This window comes from Anabrus simplex, chromosome 5 (genome assembly GCF_040414725.1).
Source record: "Anabrus simplex isolate iqAnaSimp1 chromosome 5, ASM4041472v1, whole genome shotgun sequence".
NCBI classification, from domain to species: Eukaryota; Metazoa; Arthropoda; class Insecta; order Orthoptera; family Tettigoniidae; genus Anabrus; species Anabrus simplex.
The window spans coordinates 328,795,644-328,814,213 of record NC_090269.1 but is presented as its reverse complement, the minus strand read 5'-3'; positions in this window follow the sequence as shown (position 1 = coordinate 328,814,213).

Here is an 18,570-nt window from a genome sequence, read left to right as displayed (position 1 = left end):
CATTACGATGATGACTCTATCCACGTTTAGTTAGACCATTCTATAATACGAATACCTGTAAATATGGACTCTTCCTACGACAACAGGAATTATTCCCTGAATTTACATCTTACTAGCTGGTTCATTCCTAGATGCTGAATTTTAACACACCTCAACACACATTTGACGGCCGAACATTTCACTAATTTAATTTAACACTTTGAATTCTCTCGATGATTCTCCTCTTAATTAGAATCGAAGAATTGACAACATGCATGTAACGATCACATTCATTCTCTAGCATACGTAGAAAATCACACATATCCACGCATGTCCTCGTTCGTTTCAAAGCATGCATACTACTAGATTACACTAGACCTGACATTATATTTGAGGCTTGTCCGCGCGTTTATTAAGAAAGGAAAACTATCACTTAATGAAATGTAATTATCCACATTAATTTGACCCTTATTTACATCTTATTTCCAAATGACATGCATCCTTACGTTAACTCCCACACTAAACAAGATGAAATGAGATGAAATGGGTCGATTCATTTACCAATTCTCGCTTTTACTCTTACGTTACTGGCGATTGCCTCTTTGAAAATACAAAATTTTATAAATTAAAACTACTATTTACAAATCCCTGTAAATATCTACGTAAAGTGCTACATGGTTAAAATGGTATGTTTTCTACTCAGCCTTCAGGTCACTCCTTGCTTCGGATCGGACGGCCCCATCCTATTTAGGCCATCATTGTAGTGGGCGTAGGATGTCCAGATCTCAGTTCCGTCTCCCCTGTGGTCCAGCTGCTGGTCTCCATTGTCGCGCCCTCGTCCTGGATAGGTTGTTCCTGAGGCTGCGTCTCCGGAGTATCTCGTACACTGCTGTCTTGTCGGTAGCCTAGTGACACTATAAAATTACGGTCACCTTATGAGCTATGTGTAACTGAGCTCCTGAGTTTGTGTGGCTACTATAGCATCCTAGAATTTGTAATGTTATTAAATTTAGGTGCTAACATTGTCTATTCTCTCCCTCTGCTCACAGTTCATGGGTCTCCCCTCTCGTTCGCGCCGCGGTCGCCCGACAGAACATTTCCCGCACTGCCAATTAACACTGTTCTGTATTTCCGGGACACGATTTGGACTTCGACGTCGGTCAAGCCCCGTTAGTCTCTTTATGCGGTGAACAATAGCCTTCCACCGTCGCGCATGTTCCAATGGACTCGATTGTAAAATGGTAACACTGATTAAAAATAACTGTTTCTCTGGTTGTTATTTTCTTATAAGTTCAGATAACTGCGTTCACGAACTTTGATTCAGAGTACCTAGACAACTCTCTGACACGAGGTAAAGTGATATCTAAATATTACTACGATATGACAGTGTCTCAATGCATCTGTCTGTAAATACGAACGTCACCAGTCAATATGTAGAGTGTACCAGTGAGACGTTCAAAGTAACACGAACTCGCGTGCCGATCCACAAGTACAAGAGTCTGACAATCTATGAACGAGAAATAAACTGTTTGACGAATGATGCTAAGACCGATAGTACTATGAATTCTGATGTTGATAAGACTACAACTGCGATTACGATACCACTAAGGATTAAAGAGTGCCTTTCCAGGTTCTGCGCGGCTAAATTTATCAACTCGGTTTTCTCCCTCCAGTGTATTCATCATTTTGGTTTCTCTTGCCTTTAACCAATCCTACAGGGATAATTTACATGACGCTTTTCCTCATTGGCTGGTTTGTTGTGATTCCTTGCACTGAATTCAATTCTTCCCCTGTTTGTGCGCGCTTGGGTTAAACTTTCTACTATTGTACGAGCTTGGTCATATTTTCTAGGCCTCCACTTTGTATTTTTGACGTTAGTTCAGATCTGTTGTGAATGTATCACTTGGTTCAATTGCGTTCCTTTTCAATTGTTTTTATGACACTTCCGTCACACTACTTTTTAACCGTGAAGCTGGATATCGAGTGTATTGTTTCCTCCTGGTCAATTGTCTTTCCTCGCTCCCAACCCCCTGTTGTTCTTTCCGGTCAGTCCTCGTGAGAATTTATGGCAGGGTTGGCATTTTAACCTCTTGTCGAAAACACTTGCACGTCAACCCAGGGTTCTTTTCTCTGTTCGCTGTATAAGATTTATTTCCTTGTCCATTCTTTAGAGAATAAATATACTTGATGCCAGGATACGCTTTCAATGAGCTCGTATTGAAAACGGGCGCATGTCCCGGGTAGTTCGATTTTAGAAAAATCATGAAATGGAATGAAGGATTTTTCTAAACTATTACACTCTCGTCATAACCGTTCCTTTCCCATGCCTCCTTCTGTTTCCTTCTAAATTCACTTGCTAGTAATAAGTCTTGTTTTTCTTGTTTCAGCCTGGCATTTTCCCTTCGTTGTAATTCCCCCAGTTGCTTTCGTACTGCCCATAATTTCTTCCTCTCTTCCGAGACATCCTGCACAAATGGTAGCTCTAACAGTTCCTCTGCTCCTTGACCTATGGGTCCTAGCTTCGATTCCCTTTCCTTGTGAATTTCCTTTCCTTCTCGGAATGCCGTGGCCACAGCCTTTACCGTTGTGATTCCTTCTCTTTCTTCCGCTGTCATTAGCTCGGTGTGCATCTCATTGTCTCCTCCGTCGTCTTCTCCATTCCCTTCGGATTCCGAGGTCTCCTCTTCGATCACGTTGAGCTCGTCATCCACTCCATCTTCTTCTTTTTCATCTGGTTCTTGAGCGATTCCAGACTGCTCTGGATTTTCGTCTCGTTCCTCATCCTCTGGTGGATAGTACAACTTGAGATGAGCTGCATTATACACACTTTCCGTTGTTCCGTCCAGGCTTTGGACTCGGTAGGCGTTGTTTCCTAGGTTGTGAACTATCTTGTAGGGACCAATGTATAATCTACAGAATTTCGCGTAGATCTTGGCCGCTACGTCAGACACGGCCGGCCTTCTGATTAACACCAGTTCGCCTACTCGTAAGGGCCGATGGTATCTCTTCCCCCGGACACGTCGTAACCTTCTCTCTGCCTGCCTTTTCAGATATTCAGCTGTGTTTTGTATGCACAGCTCATGTGCTGGTCTCGGGTCGACTGGACATGGTATCCTATTTTGCCACGTACGTACCGGGTACCGATTAAAATGTACAATTGCCGGGACCATCCCTGTGGATTCGTGTACTGTGTTATTGATACATTCACTGATAATGGGAAGTACTTCAACCCATTTGGTGTGTTGGTCTGGACAATATATGCGACAGAATTTCGCTATTTCGGCCATAACGCGTTCACTAGGGTTTCCCTCCGGGTGCCTTATACTAGAGAGCGTATGTTTTATTCCCAGCTCCTCCATGGTCTGCCGAAACACAGCTGATGTAAACTGAGCTCCGTGGTCAGTTAGTAAATACTCGGGCTTCCCTAGTGTTGGAATCACGTGGTTTTTGATTCTGCTAATAACCTGTTTAGACGTGGCCTTCTGTATGGGACTCAGGACTATGAATTTTGAGAAGACGTCCACTGTTACCACGATGAAACGACATCTCCTACGACTCGGGACAGTGGGGCCGAATAAATCCATTGCGAAAAGTTCGCGAGGCTTAGAGGGTAACAATGGTTTCGGAGGTTGCTTTAAAAGAAAGGAATTCGGCTTTACCCGTTGACAAGTATCACATCTCTTAATGACATCTCTGATTGTGTCCCTGAGGTTGGACCATATGAATGTTTCTTTAATTACTGCCAGTGTTTTGTCAATTCCCGCGTGTCCCGTGATACGGTGGGCGTGCTTTACTAAATCTTTCTGATAAGATGTTGGCACGACAATACGGAGTTTTGTATGATCTGGGTCGATAAACTTGTGCAGTATACCGTTAAAGTAATGGTACTGTACTGATAATCTCCGGGCATTTAAGTGTTCTGGGTGTTCGGGTGCTAGTTCTCTCTTGAAGAATTTTATCATTATTCCTGTGAATGGGTCACGTTCCTGTCCTTCCCGGATGTGTTCTAACTTGGTGAGGATTTCCTCATCCTCCGTCGTCAACGTGATCTGGTAAATGCTCGTTTCTTCTGAATTGGGATTTCGACTTAAGGCATCGGCAAGTAGGTTTTCTTTGCCCGCACAATGCTCCCAGGTGATGTCGAATTGCTGCGCGAACAACCCCCACCTGCTTACTCTTTCATTCGCAATGTCCGTTGTCAGCATGAATGTTAGCGCCTTGTGATCCGTCCTAAGCACAATGGGAAACCCGTACACCGTCCTTTTCCAGTGTTGGAGAGCGGTAATGATGGCAAGCATTTCCAACTCCGTGGCCGTGTATTTCGCTTCATGGGTTCGTAATCTCCTACTCATGAAAGACAGGTAAGTCTTCTTCCGCTCCGGGTTCGATTCTTCCTGATACAAAATCGCCCCTATACCCACGGCTGAAGCATCAGTCTGAATGATAAATGGCTTCTCGTAATCCGGGTATCCTAACTTTATGCTTTCCAAGAGCATTTTCTTCGTTCTTTCGAACGCTACATCGTGCTCTACGCGCCATGCCCAACGATTGTTCTTCCGTAGTAATTCCTGTAGGGGTGCTACCGTCTCGGTGTAGTTAGGACAATGGCTGGAGAAAAACTGCGTTACCCCTAAGAATTGCCTCACATTCTTCACCCTCACAGGTTTAGGGAAATTCTGGATTGCTTCTATCTTCACCGGATTCGGTCGGACGCCTTCCCCGTCGATGACGTGTCCTAAAAACAGCACTTCCTTCTGGCAAAAATTTGATTTATTCAGGTTCACCTTGAAGTTAGCTTCCCTGAGGTTCCTTAGCAATGCACCCACATGTTCTAAGTGTTCTTCTAAGGTGTCAGATGCAACCAAAAGGTCATCTACATACCGCACGGTAAACTCCTTAACCTCGGGAGTAAGATTACTTTCTAGTGCTCGTATTAAAGCGGAACTTGCTGTCTTCAACCCGTACGGAAGACGTCGGAACGTATATGATTGTTGGTCGAATAAAAATCCCGTCAGAAGCCGTGATTTTTCTTCGAGTTCTATGTGGTGGAACGAGCTGGTCAAATCCATTACTGTGAAATACTTCTTTCCTCTGAACCTCATGAGTATTTCTCGGATAGGGGGTACCCTTTCGTACTCCGGCACCAGTCTTAAGTTAATCTCACGCGAATCCAAACATATGCGCACTGAACCGTCAGCTTTCTTTACTACTACCAATGGGCTGGCGAAAGGGCTCGGGCATTTCTGAATTATGCCGTCCTCTTCCATCTGTTGAATAGCTTTCTTTACCTCCGGGTAAAACTTCGCGGGTATCGGGTAAATCTTCTTTTTGAAAGGCTTCCAATCTATGCTCTGTAACGAGTACACGAAATTTTTAATACGGCCGGGTTTCGAATCGAATACCACACTATTATCATCCAGGATCTCTCGTAATTTCTCCTTTCCTTCCGGTGGGATTTTTGCCTCTTCTACCTTAGCTGTCACCGCTGAGATAACTGGGTCACGAGTCTCCTTCTGTAGGGTCGCAATAAAGCCTTCACTCTCACTGTCTTCAAGAATGTCGGCCCCGTTCCACGGCTGGCATGTCTGGCCCTCGTCTGCCATCCTAACCGGCTGTAAAACCATTACGTTCGTCTGGTCGCTTGTCTCGCCCCTCTGCTGCAAGGTCGCTCCTACAATAGAGCCCTCCTTGCGAAACCAGACTTGGTTCGACTGCATGTCAATAGTGGCCTCAAATATCCTCATGAAGTCTGCCCCCAAGATAATGTCATAACTACATTTTGAGAGTACAATAAATGTGTGTTCGAATACGTCTTTGCCAATTTTGACTTGTAAATAAGCTTGCTCTTTACAGACCATAGATTTATCTGGTAAGATACCCTTGAGTTTTAGGTTCGATGTTGGTAAGATAGGGATCCGAACTTCCTTCTTAAGTTGATTAAGTAACGTCTGCGTGACTATGCTCACTGACGCGCCTGTGTCAATCAGGCTCGGGACGACTGTCTGGTTAATTGTAACCGAGATGACGGGTAATGTGCGGCTGATGACCGGTCTTCCATTCACGCTTTCCTCTATTAAATCTTCTGGAGAAACCACCCATGAGTCAATTTGTGCGATGACCCAGCTGTCATCCCTTGGGTTCATAGGGTGTTCCCAGACTATCTCCTCATTTAAGCTGAGTAATTTTTTTTTTTAGACGGCAGACCGTCGTAGCTGGTAGCGAGGGGATTTAGATTACTTGACCTGGCTCGCTGTCTTTCCCGCTGGCGTTCTAAGCTAGCGGCCCCTTCTTCCTGATCGCCATTTCGAGGCTCCAGTATTGCCTCTTTCCATTTATCGCTTTCCCTTTTAGCTTTCTCTAGCTCGTTCAAGTAGCGCTCTGATTCGCGGTGTCGCTCCTCTAGGTTACTTCTGAAGTCCTGTGGTTCGTGTCTCTCCCGCCTTCTATAGTTTGGTCGCTGGTTCTGGTAATACCTTCGTGACTGGTACGGGTATCCCTGAGCTCCTTGCCCCTTTCCTGGCCTCCATCTCTCTCTATCGTTTCCTCGTCTCGGGTTTCGGTCATTCCAGCGTCCATTCTCTGGTTCCCACGGGCTTCGTTCGTAATATCTGTTCCTGGCTCTTGGTCGCCACGTATTTTCTTCCCTCTCTCGAGTGTCAGTACCTTGATCTCTGGCTCCTGGGCGACTATCATTTCCCACAGCCTCAATTGTACTGACGAGGTGTTCAGGTTGCTTATTGCCTCGATGTGGAACGTGGTTTGTCGTTTGGTCGAGATGCCTTAGTGTGGCTTCGGCTTCGACTAGGGTTTTCACGTTCGCCGCGACCATAATTCGTTGCACCTCCACCGGTAATTGTTTTTCAATTGCGCTGATAAGCTCCTGCTCGGAAGGGGCATTGTCTAGTTCCCTTAGACGTTGAAGCTGAACCGTGAAGTAATCTGCATAACGTGTAGGCGAATTGGTCGAATATTTACGTGAGTAAAGCTCCAATCGTAATAGTTGCTGTGCCTCCACGTTCCAGTACTTGTTTAGGAACGCTGATTTAAACTCCTCATAGCTTCCGAATGAATATGAGAATGCTCTAAACCAATTTAAGGCCATTCCGTCCAGCGATTTCTCGACCGCTTTTAATTGTCTCTCCGGTGGGATTCGGTTCTCGCTTATGTAGTCTTGAAGTTCCCTAAGAAAAGCCTTTGGCGTGTAATTTGATTGACACGTAAATTTCCTAGGCCTGTCATCACTGGTTCTAATAATGTTAATTATCGGAGTGGAGACTTGGGCATTTCGAGGCTGGTTTATACCCTCTCCATTACTGTGGATGCTACTTTGGTCTGGGATGGTTTCATCGGCCATGAGTCCTGTCTTTGTTGTGTCATTTCTCGGGTCTGGCGCTAAGAAATACGCGTGTTGACTCGCGTTCTTCTGGTATAGTAACGACCGATCCTCTCCTACTCTTAGCTGCGACAGTTCTCTCTGCAGATTCAAGATCATTCCCGCGTGAGTTCCAAAGTCCCTTTTCATTTCCTGAACCTGATTATTAGTAGTTTCTACTCTCGTCTCCATCTTCTTATGGCGCTCTCCCCAATTCACGACTTCTTCCGCTAATTCAATTCCATTTTTGTGAATGACTTCCTGTCCAGACTCAATCTTTTCTATGATACTCTTTTGTATCGATTCTAGCTCACTCTGGATTTCTGCCTTTCCTATCTTCACTTCTTCCTCTATTTTCCGATGAATTTCATCACGTTCATTCTTTCTTTCTTCATCTCGTATCTGGAATTCTTCCCTCGTCTTTTTGGTGCTTTCGTAATTCATAATTTTTACAGCTTCGATCTCCTCCGATAATTCAGCCTTAAATGTACTGAAGCGTTCTCCGACATCTTCTGACATTTTTACGAGTGACTCCTGCACTTCTCTCCGAAGATTATCTACCTCGTTTCGAGTTGAATTCATCTCTTCCCGTATCGTACTTAATTCCCTGCTTATTCGCTTTACCTCGGTCCGCGTCTCATTTCCTTCGCTTTTCATTTCGTTGCGCACTTGGTCTACCTGCTCTTTGACTTGCGCGATGTGTGTGCTAACAATCTGAGTTATTTGCTCGCTCGTGTCGTGACTATTTATCGCGATTTGTTCGCTCACGTCCTTACTGTGCTGCGCGATCTGTTCACTCGTGATTTTACTGTGCTGCGCGATCTGTTCACTCGTGATTTTACTGTTCTGCGCGATCTGTTCGCTCACGTCCTTCCTACTCTCACTACATTCTAACGTCACCTTCTCTAATTGAAGACGCATCTCTTCTCGAAACTGTCCCATCAGCTCGCGTATCTCCTCTACTGTTGCCATGTTCAACCAACTCTAATAACATTGGGATATGTCCGACCCTCAGCTCGGCGTAACCATTTATATTCGAGCGATAAAATACAAGACTTCCTTCCTTCCTTCCTTGAATTTGTTCTCCGATGTCCAGCTTATTTAAATTTGAGAATTCGTGTGATCGCAACTCACAGCATTTACTTTCGATAAAACCTCTACAAACAGGTTATGCACAAGCCGGCATTTTCAATTTAACACTTAACCAAACCTCCTGTTGCCCTTACTATAAATAGTAATAATAATAATAATAATAATAATAATAATAATAATCCTAGTCCTTAGGTCTGTCTGTTATTTTGGGCGCCGAACCAACTGTTCGTCGTGCCCCAATAGCTAAACCCTACAATGCCGCTATCGGAATGGACGTCACCTGTCCTTACCTACTAAGGCACTTTCCGATTTCTGACCTCCCGATTAGGTGTAATAAGTATAAACATGACATTCGGTCATCCTAACTTTCCCTGAATATCCACGACCGTTAACTCTTTCATCTGGCCTAACTGACAATTGAATGTTCAATTACCCTTCGGTTCACTTCACGTGTATCTCCGACGGGTTACGGGACTCTACCCTTTCTATCACACACAATTAATTACTCCTAGCCTCTACAACATAGGTAGGTCATCTCTTTCGCATGGCGTGGATAATTTCCTATAATTTAAGATGCCACAACGATTGTTCCAAATTCTCTAATGATTAATCTCCGCGCGTGTACTACTTTTTAGCTCGTTGTGGGTCTCTACCTTTATAAATAGACGCCAAACAGTGAACACAATCTCATCTTATGGTCACAGTGCGCCTTACATTCTCCTAGCTTATCTCATATTGCGGCGATAACTACTAATGACGTGGCTCACTAACACTGCCGAAATGTAGCCTATTATACGATCAAACAAAGCGGTAATCCGTCAAATAAAGCCCCACAAGTTGGGATAAGCCAATTATATGTCCCCATATAGCCACCAAAATCTGGTGATGCCCCAACTAGCCAGCCACTCAGGCGTGTCCGGTCCTAACCCTCTATGAAAAATTCGAACTTACACCGCTATTTCAGATTTTGGGAACATATACTTCGATAAACAGACACTGTATAATGGGTGAAGCTATCTACTGAATAATGGGCAACAGTTGATTTAAAACAGACCCTAATTTATTCAAAATAAACACATAAATAGCAAGGCAAATTAAACAAAACAAATTAAACATCCCTGGACTCAATAACTGTAAAATTCATTGCGTATATGAACGTCCAAAGTCCTATATCTAATGAACACGAATATACCATCTTACACTCGTGGATTTAATTCTTTAATGTTGACGCAAAACGGAAACTGTGCTTGTATTTTATTTCTCGTTGAATGGCGTGAGTAGCTAAATTTCATGCCCACAAACATTGTGGTGAAATCCTATCCGACCTCTACGTAAATATTTAAGGGATGACTAACACTAACTCTAAAACTTGGTAAAATGAATCGCAAGAATCAATTACTTATGCACAAACAGTATTATCAAATCACTTATATCATCCCTCACGTGGATTTCAATTTACCACGGACACACATTATTCACAACATAAATTAAACACACGACGCACTCACAACACCTGTAAACATAATGTCAGTCTCACATACAAACCAAAATACATAATAATATCATTCAGCCATGAACACTGTTCGCCTGTCATTCATACTAACGATGATTATCTCTGAAATGAACCTAGCATATGCCCTTCGCAGGTCACTTACCGAAAGCACTGTCTAACTCATTAAATAAAACTGTGGGTGATGAATGCGCATGGGCCTTCGTTTATGACAATCCCTGGGGTATTAACTATTCGTTTCGCCCGACCACACTAGCCCTGGCGGAATTTACACACTGGGAGATCACACACGCTCCCTAATCTCTATAACTCGAGGAATTACAAATCTCAATCTCACTATCTCTATAGCTTGAGGAATTACAAATCTCAATCTCACTATCTCTATAACTTGAGGAATTACAAATCTCAATCTCACTATTACCTTCCCAGGGCCTGTCTGTACACTATAATCAGATTCACATGACTATCGTGTCATTACGATGATGACTCTATCCACGTTTAGTTAGACCATTCTATAATACGAATACCTGTAAATATGGACTCTTTCTACGACAACAGGAATTATTCCCTGAATTTACATCTTACTAGCTGGTTCATTCCTAGATGCTGAATTTTAACACACCTCAACACACATTTGACGGCCGAACATTTCACTAATTTAATTTAACACTTTGAATTCTCTCGATGATTCTCCTCTTAATTAGAATCGAAGAATTGACAACATGCATGTAACGATCACATTCATTCTCTAGCATACGTAGAAAATCACACATATCCACGCATGTCCTCGTTCGTTTCAAAGCATGCATACTACTAGATTACACTAGACCTGACATTATATTTGAGGCTTGTCCGCGCGTTTATTAAGAAAGGAAAACTATCACTTAATGAAATGTAATTATCCACATTAATTTGACCCTTATTTACATCTTATTTCCAAATGACATGCATCCTTACGTTAACTCCCACACTAAACAAGATGAAATGAGATGAAATGGGTCGATTCATTTACCAATTCTCGCTTTTACTCTTACGTTACTGGCGATTGCCTCTTTGAAAATACAAAATTTTATAAATTAAAACTACTATTTACAAATCCCTGTAAATATCTACGTAAAGTGCTACATGGTTAAAATGGTATGTTTTCTACTCAGCCTTCAGGTCACTCCTTGCTTCGGATCGGACGGCCCCATCCTATTTAGGCCATCATTGTAGTGGGCGTAGGATGTCCAGATCTCAGTTCCGTCTCCCCTGTGGTCCAGCTGCTGGTCTCCATTGTCGCGCCCTCGTCCTGGATAGGTTGTTCCTGAGGCTGCGTCTCCGGAGTATCTCGTACACTGCTGTCTTGTCGGTAGCCTAGTGACACTATAAAATTACGGTCACCTTATGAGCTATGTGTAACTGAGCTCCTGAGTTTGTGTGGCTACTATAGCATCCTAGAATTTGTAATGTTATTAAATTTAGGTGCTAACATTGTCTATTCTCTCCCTCTGCTCACAGTTCATGGGTCTCCCCTCTCGTTCGCGCCGCGGTCGCCCGACAGAACATTTCCCGCACTGCCAATTAACACTGTTCTGTATTTCCGGGACACGATTTGGACTTCGACGTCGGTCAAGCCCCGTTAGTCTCTTTATGCGGTGAACAATAGCCTTCCACCGTCGCGCATGTTCCAATGGACTCGATTGTAAAATGGTAACACTGATTAAAAATAACTGTTTCTCTGGTTGTTATTTTCTTATAAGTTCAGATAACTGCGTTCACGAACTTTGATTCAGAGTACCTAGACAACTCTCTGACACGAGGTAAAGTGATATCTAAATATTACTACGATATGACAGTGTCTCAATGCATCTGTCTGTAAATACGAACGTCACCAGTCAATATGTAGAGTGTACCAGTGAGACGTTCAAAGTAACACGAACTCGCGTGCCGATCCACAAGTACAAGAGTCTGACAATCTATGAACGAGAAATAAACTGTTTGACGAATGATGCTAAGACCGATAGTACTATGAATTCTGATGTTGATAAGACTACAACTGCGATTACGATACCACTAAGGATTAAAGAGTGCCTTTCCAGGTTCTGCGCGGCTAAATTTATCAACTCGGTTTTCTCCCTCCAGTGTATTCATCATTTTGGTTTCTCTTGCCTTTAACCAATCCTACAGGGATAATTTACATGACGCTTTTCCTCATTGGCTGGTTTGTTGTGATTCCTTGCACTGAATTCAATTCTTCCCCTGTTTGTGCGCGCTTGGGTTAAACTTTCTACTATTGTACGAGCTTGGTCATATTTTCTAGGCCTCCACTTTGTATTTTTGACGTTAGTTCAGATCTGTTGTGAATGTATCACTTGGTTCAATTGCGTTCCTTTTCAATTGTTTTTATGACACTTCCGTCACACTACTTTTTAACCGTGAAGCTGGATATCGAGTGTATTGTTTCCTCCTGGTCAATTGTCTTTCCTCGCTCCCAACCCCCTGTTGTTCTTTCCGGTCAGTCCTCGTGAGAATTTATGGCAGGGTTGGCATTTTAACCTCTTGTCGAAAACACTTGCACGTCAACCCAGGGTTCTTTTCTCTGTTCGCTGTATAAGATTTATTTCCTTGTCCATTCTTTAGAGAATAAATATACTTGATGCCAGGATACGCTTTCAATGAGCTCGTATTGAAAACGGGCGCAATATATAGTAAGAAAGATCAGATAATGGCAAACACACCCTTTCTACATCGCTGAAAATCGACTTTAATGAATATATACAGATCGACCTACGAAGTATATGCATGTTTACTATGTTGCAAACCTTCATTTACAGATTAACTGCTGCTAAACGATACATCATATTGACAAACGAATTGGACTATAAGACGCTTCATTTAGCGGTCTAAATGGCTGGCCTTAAGATGTTTTTTCCTGTCCATATATTTATGGGTGAAACTGAGTTTAGAAACATTGAATAGTGTGAAATTTGGATAAGGTTTTCTCACTGTGCATTACTTTTGGGTACTAATATGACAGCTACAAACATAGAATTTGGCTCACGTATGGATACTGGGTGGGCCATGTTCCTGCAGAATTAGATGATTCTACCTTTCGTACAAGTGTTTCGAACTACGAATTATACGCATATAAAGAGCAATATGTAGGTATAATAGAGAAATAGAGACAAATCTAACAAATAAGGAATAGAGATACGACGATACGTCATAGGACCAAAGTTGTAGATCACTCCAAATTGAACTGAGATTGTGCCATCCGTTTTGTGATACGACTTACTGTTTAGCCGCGAAATACCTCGAAACGAACGTCTGCACCGACATTAAAATTGCCTCAATATTCCGATAATTTTTTTTTGGGGGGGGGGCGGGGTTCGAAAATGAAATATTTGAAGATCTTGGAAGCTTTCCATCTATTAGAGGCTAAGACATATAATTTTTGCAAAATTTCAATTTCTTTAGCTCGTCTGGCAGTTGTGCCTCAATCGAGCTTTGCGGGAGGGGGAGGGGCGGTTAAAAATCATGACTTTCAGGAAACTAAAACTAAAATATGTAGATGGTCATTCTGTACGAAAATTTAGCCAGAAGGTCAATGTACAGACACACGGTCTTTACGATTCTATTTATACAGATAAGGAATCTGCTCTATCTACAACACCTTTTGGGCTTAGCCTGCAAAGCAGACCATTCATGTTATCTTCCCAATTAATCCTCCTATCGAAAAAAAGCACATGAGAAAAAAGTATTAGAAATAAAGTTCCATTAACGTTGGTCGATTTCCAGTCAGGTTGGTCTTGTACATATTGTGGGAGGATAAAATGACAGTTTCGGTTCCCTGTAAACCCGCAGTCCATAACGGGAATTTGACATAGTATGGACCTAAAACTTACCTTTGGACAGGTGGATGCTAAATATTAAGTTTAGCGAGCTCGATAGCTGCAGTCGCTTAAGTGCGGCCAGTATCCAGTATTCGGGAGATAGTAGGTTCGAACCCCACTGTCGGCAGCCCTGAAAATGGTTTTCCGTGGTTTCCCATTTTCACACCAGGCAAATGCTGGGGCTGTACCTTAATTAAGGCCACGGCCGTTTCCTTCCCACTCCTAGCCCTTCCTTGTCCCATCGTCGCCATAAGACCTATCTGTGTCGGTGCGACGTAAAGCAACTTGCAACAACAACAACAAAAAACATATTAAGTTTGGTTGAAATACCCATTAGTATTCAAGTTATAAGAAATACGCTTTACACGCACCCGCTCTTGAGTTAAGTCCGGTGGGACTTGCACTGAAAACCGGTCCATTAATGGTATCTCCCTTATTAATCCTCGTATCGAATTGATGCACATGAGAAAAAAGGGCTTAGAAATTGTCCATTAAGTTTGGTTGTATATATTTTGTGGGAGTGCAAAATCACGATTTCGTAGGCCTATAAATTCCCCGTCAGGGCAGGGATTTAGAAACAATATTAGCCGTAAAGCCTACCCAAGGACAGGTGGATTCTAAATACGAAATTTGGTATAAGTATGATCCAGTAGTTTTCAAGTTACAGACAGACAGACAGACAGACAGACAGACAGACAGACAGACAGACAGACAGACAGACAGACAGACAGACAGACAGACAGACAGACAGACAGACAGACAGACAGACAGACAGACAGACAGACAGACAGACAGACACCAAAGCAAAAATATGCAGGCGGTCATTATTACCCCTGAAACGGATAACTGTACGGAAATTCCGCCAAAATAGTCAATGTACAGACACACGGTCGTTACGATTTTATTTATATTTGCGGAGAAGCCCTAGGCCCGCCTGCATTGCAGGTCTTGCAGGCACTAACGTTACGCTACTACTCTCTCCAACTATTCAATCCTAATCATGTTCCTGTAGGATTTGACCTTCCTCTCAAGACCTGGACAATGTTGAACAGGGTACGAACAAAAAGTCTGGTACTTCCGTAGTTCTCCTGAATATGACTGTAGAAGTGCTCTACAGACTGTAGACTACATCTTATGTGAATGTCCTCCTGTTTGTATCAAGGGGGAGTGGAAGACATGGTAGCTTGATAACGTGGCTAACTGATCTGGTCATATAGTTGTGAAGCAGATACAATTTGTGAGAACACGAGATATCGTTGCTTTTGTATACTGTTTGTCTGTTTTTGTTCTTTATAGTTTTTCTTTACAAATCATTGGACCATGTTACGACACAAAATAAATAAATAAATAAATAAATAAATAAATAAATAAATAAATAAATAAATAAATAAATAAATAAATAAATAAATAAATAAATAAATAAATAAACAGTCCACTTCTGTGGTGTAGTGATTAGAGTGATTAGCTGCCAGCCCCGGAGGCCCGGGTTCGATTCCAGGCTCTGCCACGAAATTTGAAAAGTGCTACGAGGGCTGAAACGAGGTCTATTCAGCCTCGGGTGGTCAACTGAGTAGAGGTAGGTTCGATTCCCACCTCAGCTATCTTCGAAGTTGTTTTCCGTGGTTTCCTACTTCTCCTACAGGCAAATGCCGGGATGGTACCTAACTTAAGGACACGGACGCTTCCTTCCCTCTTTCTTGCCTATCCCTTCCAATCTTCCCATCCCTCCACAAGGCCCCTGCTCAGTATAGTAGGTGAGGACGCCTGGGCTAGGTACTGGTCCTCCTCCCCAGTTTTATCGCCCGACGTAGAGTCTGAAGCTCCAGGACACTGTCCTTGAGGCGGTAGAGGTGGGATCCTTCGCCGAGCCTGAGGGAAAAATCGACTCTGGAGGGTAAACAGATTAAGAAAGAAAGAAAGAAACAAAAGAAAGAAAGAAAGAAAGAAAGAAAATAATAATAATAATAATAATAATAATAATAATAATAATAATAATAATAATAATATGTATTCACTATTCCGTGTTTCTGTTGAGGTTTGTAGGGTGATATATTGTAATAAAATGAATATGTACTGTATATTAAGACGAACAAAACCACCCACCCCCCGACCAGAGGAAATGGTTAAAATTCATGACCGGCCGGGAATAGAACCCAATGCCCACTAAACCGAAGGCCACTGCGCTGACTATTCCGCCAAGGAGTTATTTATTATTATTATTATTATTATTATTATTATTATTATTATTATTATTATTATTATTATTATTATTATTATTATTATTATTATTAACAACAAAGGACAGGGTGCCCGTAAAATATGGCCTGTAGACCAGACCAGCTCTACCCCAGTGTAGCTGTATATCCGCTACATAAATAAATTTGAAAAATCCTTGATTTATTACTCGAATTACTCGTAAATCTGCCAGTCTCAACCCCCTTCAATGTTCCAAACTACACAAAACACAACGAGTCGCTTATTTCTTGCTAGTCCTTTCCGATCTGTCCGAAGCTCATTCTGAAGTCAGTTTTGTAGCGATTTCGTTTAGGCCTTCCCGGGTTCTGCACTCAAGGTTATGATATCAAATCCCGACGTCGTTAACCATTATATAAACGTGCTTACATGTCAGAAAACTTATTTGCGAGGTAAAGAATCCTTTTTCACGGCAACATACCGGCACTCTGGTTTCTTAGCCTCCTGGATCCTGTCCTAAACCTTTTGTCCTCGGTTGAGGACACTGATCTTCTTTTATTTTATTTTTACTTTTAACGTACCTTTACCGAACTGGGGCCGGCATTACTCAACTGAGGACACTCCCGGCTGCCATCTAGCATTGCTATTTTTAACTGTTACACGGAAGCAAAGGTAAGAATCCTGAAGGCAGTGAACATCCGTCGAGATGATGGACCAAGCATAGTATCAATGTTAATGACATAATTGTGAAATATTTACGCAATAGTATTAAAATGTTATTTTATAACTATTTACCGAACACTCGAGGAGAAATGCTCTACTAGAAGGCCTGAGTTGCAACTGTTCTCAACTGTGCACACTAGACCTGTATTTTTTAAAATACTGGGTGACAGAGCCTAGAATTCACACCTCAAATGTTACATTACTTACGGTAATTTTATCATAACACAGTTTAATTATCCGCGATTTTAATTATTTTGATTTCACAGACGGAAGATTATACACTCCAGAGGATTTTCTTCTAAATGGTGGAGAATAGGAATTACTCTGAATTTGAATGTGATGTCTAAAAGAAGCAGGGGACACCAAAAAGATAATACTGAATTCTCTATAATTTAACAATGTTCTCGCAAAGGAATTGATAGATCGTGTCGAGCATTCAGCAGAAACTGAAGGTAGTTCCGCTGATGTCCGCCTCTGTGGTGTAGTGGTTAGTGTGATTATCTGCCACCCCCGGAGGCCCGGGTTCGATTCTCGGCTCTGCCACGGAATTTGAAAAGTGGTACGAGGGCTGGAACGGGGTCCACTCAGCCTCGGGAAGTCAACTGAGTAGAGGGGGTCCGATTCCCACCTCAACCATCCCGGAAGTGGTTTTCCGTGGTTTCCCACTTCTCCTCAAGGCAAATGCCGGGATGGTACCTAACTTAAGGCCACGACCGCTTCCTTCCCTCTTCCTTGTCTATCCCTTCCAATCTTCCCATCCCCCCCCACAAGGCCCCTGTTCAGCATAGCAGATGAGTACGCCTGGGCGAGGTACTTGTCATCCTCCCCAGTTGTAACCCCTGACCCAAAGTCTGAAGCTCCAGGACACTGCCTTGATGGCTGTAGATGTGGGATCCCTCGCTAAGTCCGAGGGAAAAACCGACCCTCGAGGGTAAGCAGATTAAGAAGAAGAATAAAAAGAAGAAGAAGAAGAATTTCCTCTGAAGAAGATGAACCGACCAGAAAAAAAATGGAAGCTTCTCTATGCTGTAAAGAGATGTTCCGAGCCTAATAACAATTGTTGAAAGAGTAGAAGAATCCAAGTCATCGTCACACGCAAGGGTGCTCAGGAAAAGCCGCATCATATGTGTAGAATGTGGCATGCTCTTGTGCCCAACACAGGACAGGAATTTTAATAGTCTTATTCCCTTTCACGTATTGCCATATGTAGTCCACGAAGAAAAACACACAAGCATACTAACAAAGCGATCCCTGCTCAGCCCGAAGGTCTGCAGATTACGAGGTGTCGTGTTGTCAGCACGACGAATCCCCTCGGCCTTTATTCTTGGATTTCTAGACCGGGACAACCACCTCACCGTCAGATGGCTCCTCAATTGCAATAACGTAGTCCTCAGAACCAGGCAAAAAACCCTGATCTGACCGGAAATCGAACCCAGGGCCAGCATAGTCCATGGTGAGTCACAATAAACATGTGACTGTGGACCTGAAGATATCCTCAAACGAGGATGTGTCAAAATTCGGAATAAAATGCGTTGAAACGTATTTTATAATTATTTTTCATTATTTCGCCGATTACGGACCCTACGGCCTAGTCATAAACTATAAATCAAAAACATTCCCAACATTTTTTCTCAGGTCTCAGGAGATTATGACGATAATATACTAAGGGACGTTGGACTCATACAGAAGGGTGCCATACTAATGTGCTCACTCTGTAATTGTTTAAGTTGCCCTTAGAGGCTTAAGTATGGTCAGAGTAGTGACCTTCGGTTTGGTGGACCCTGGGTTTGATTCGTGGTGGGGCCCGGGAATTTAGCTGCGCATGG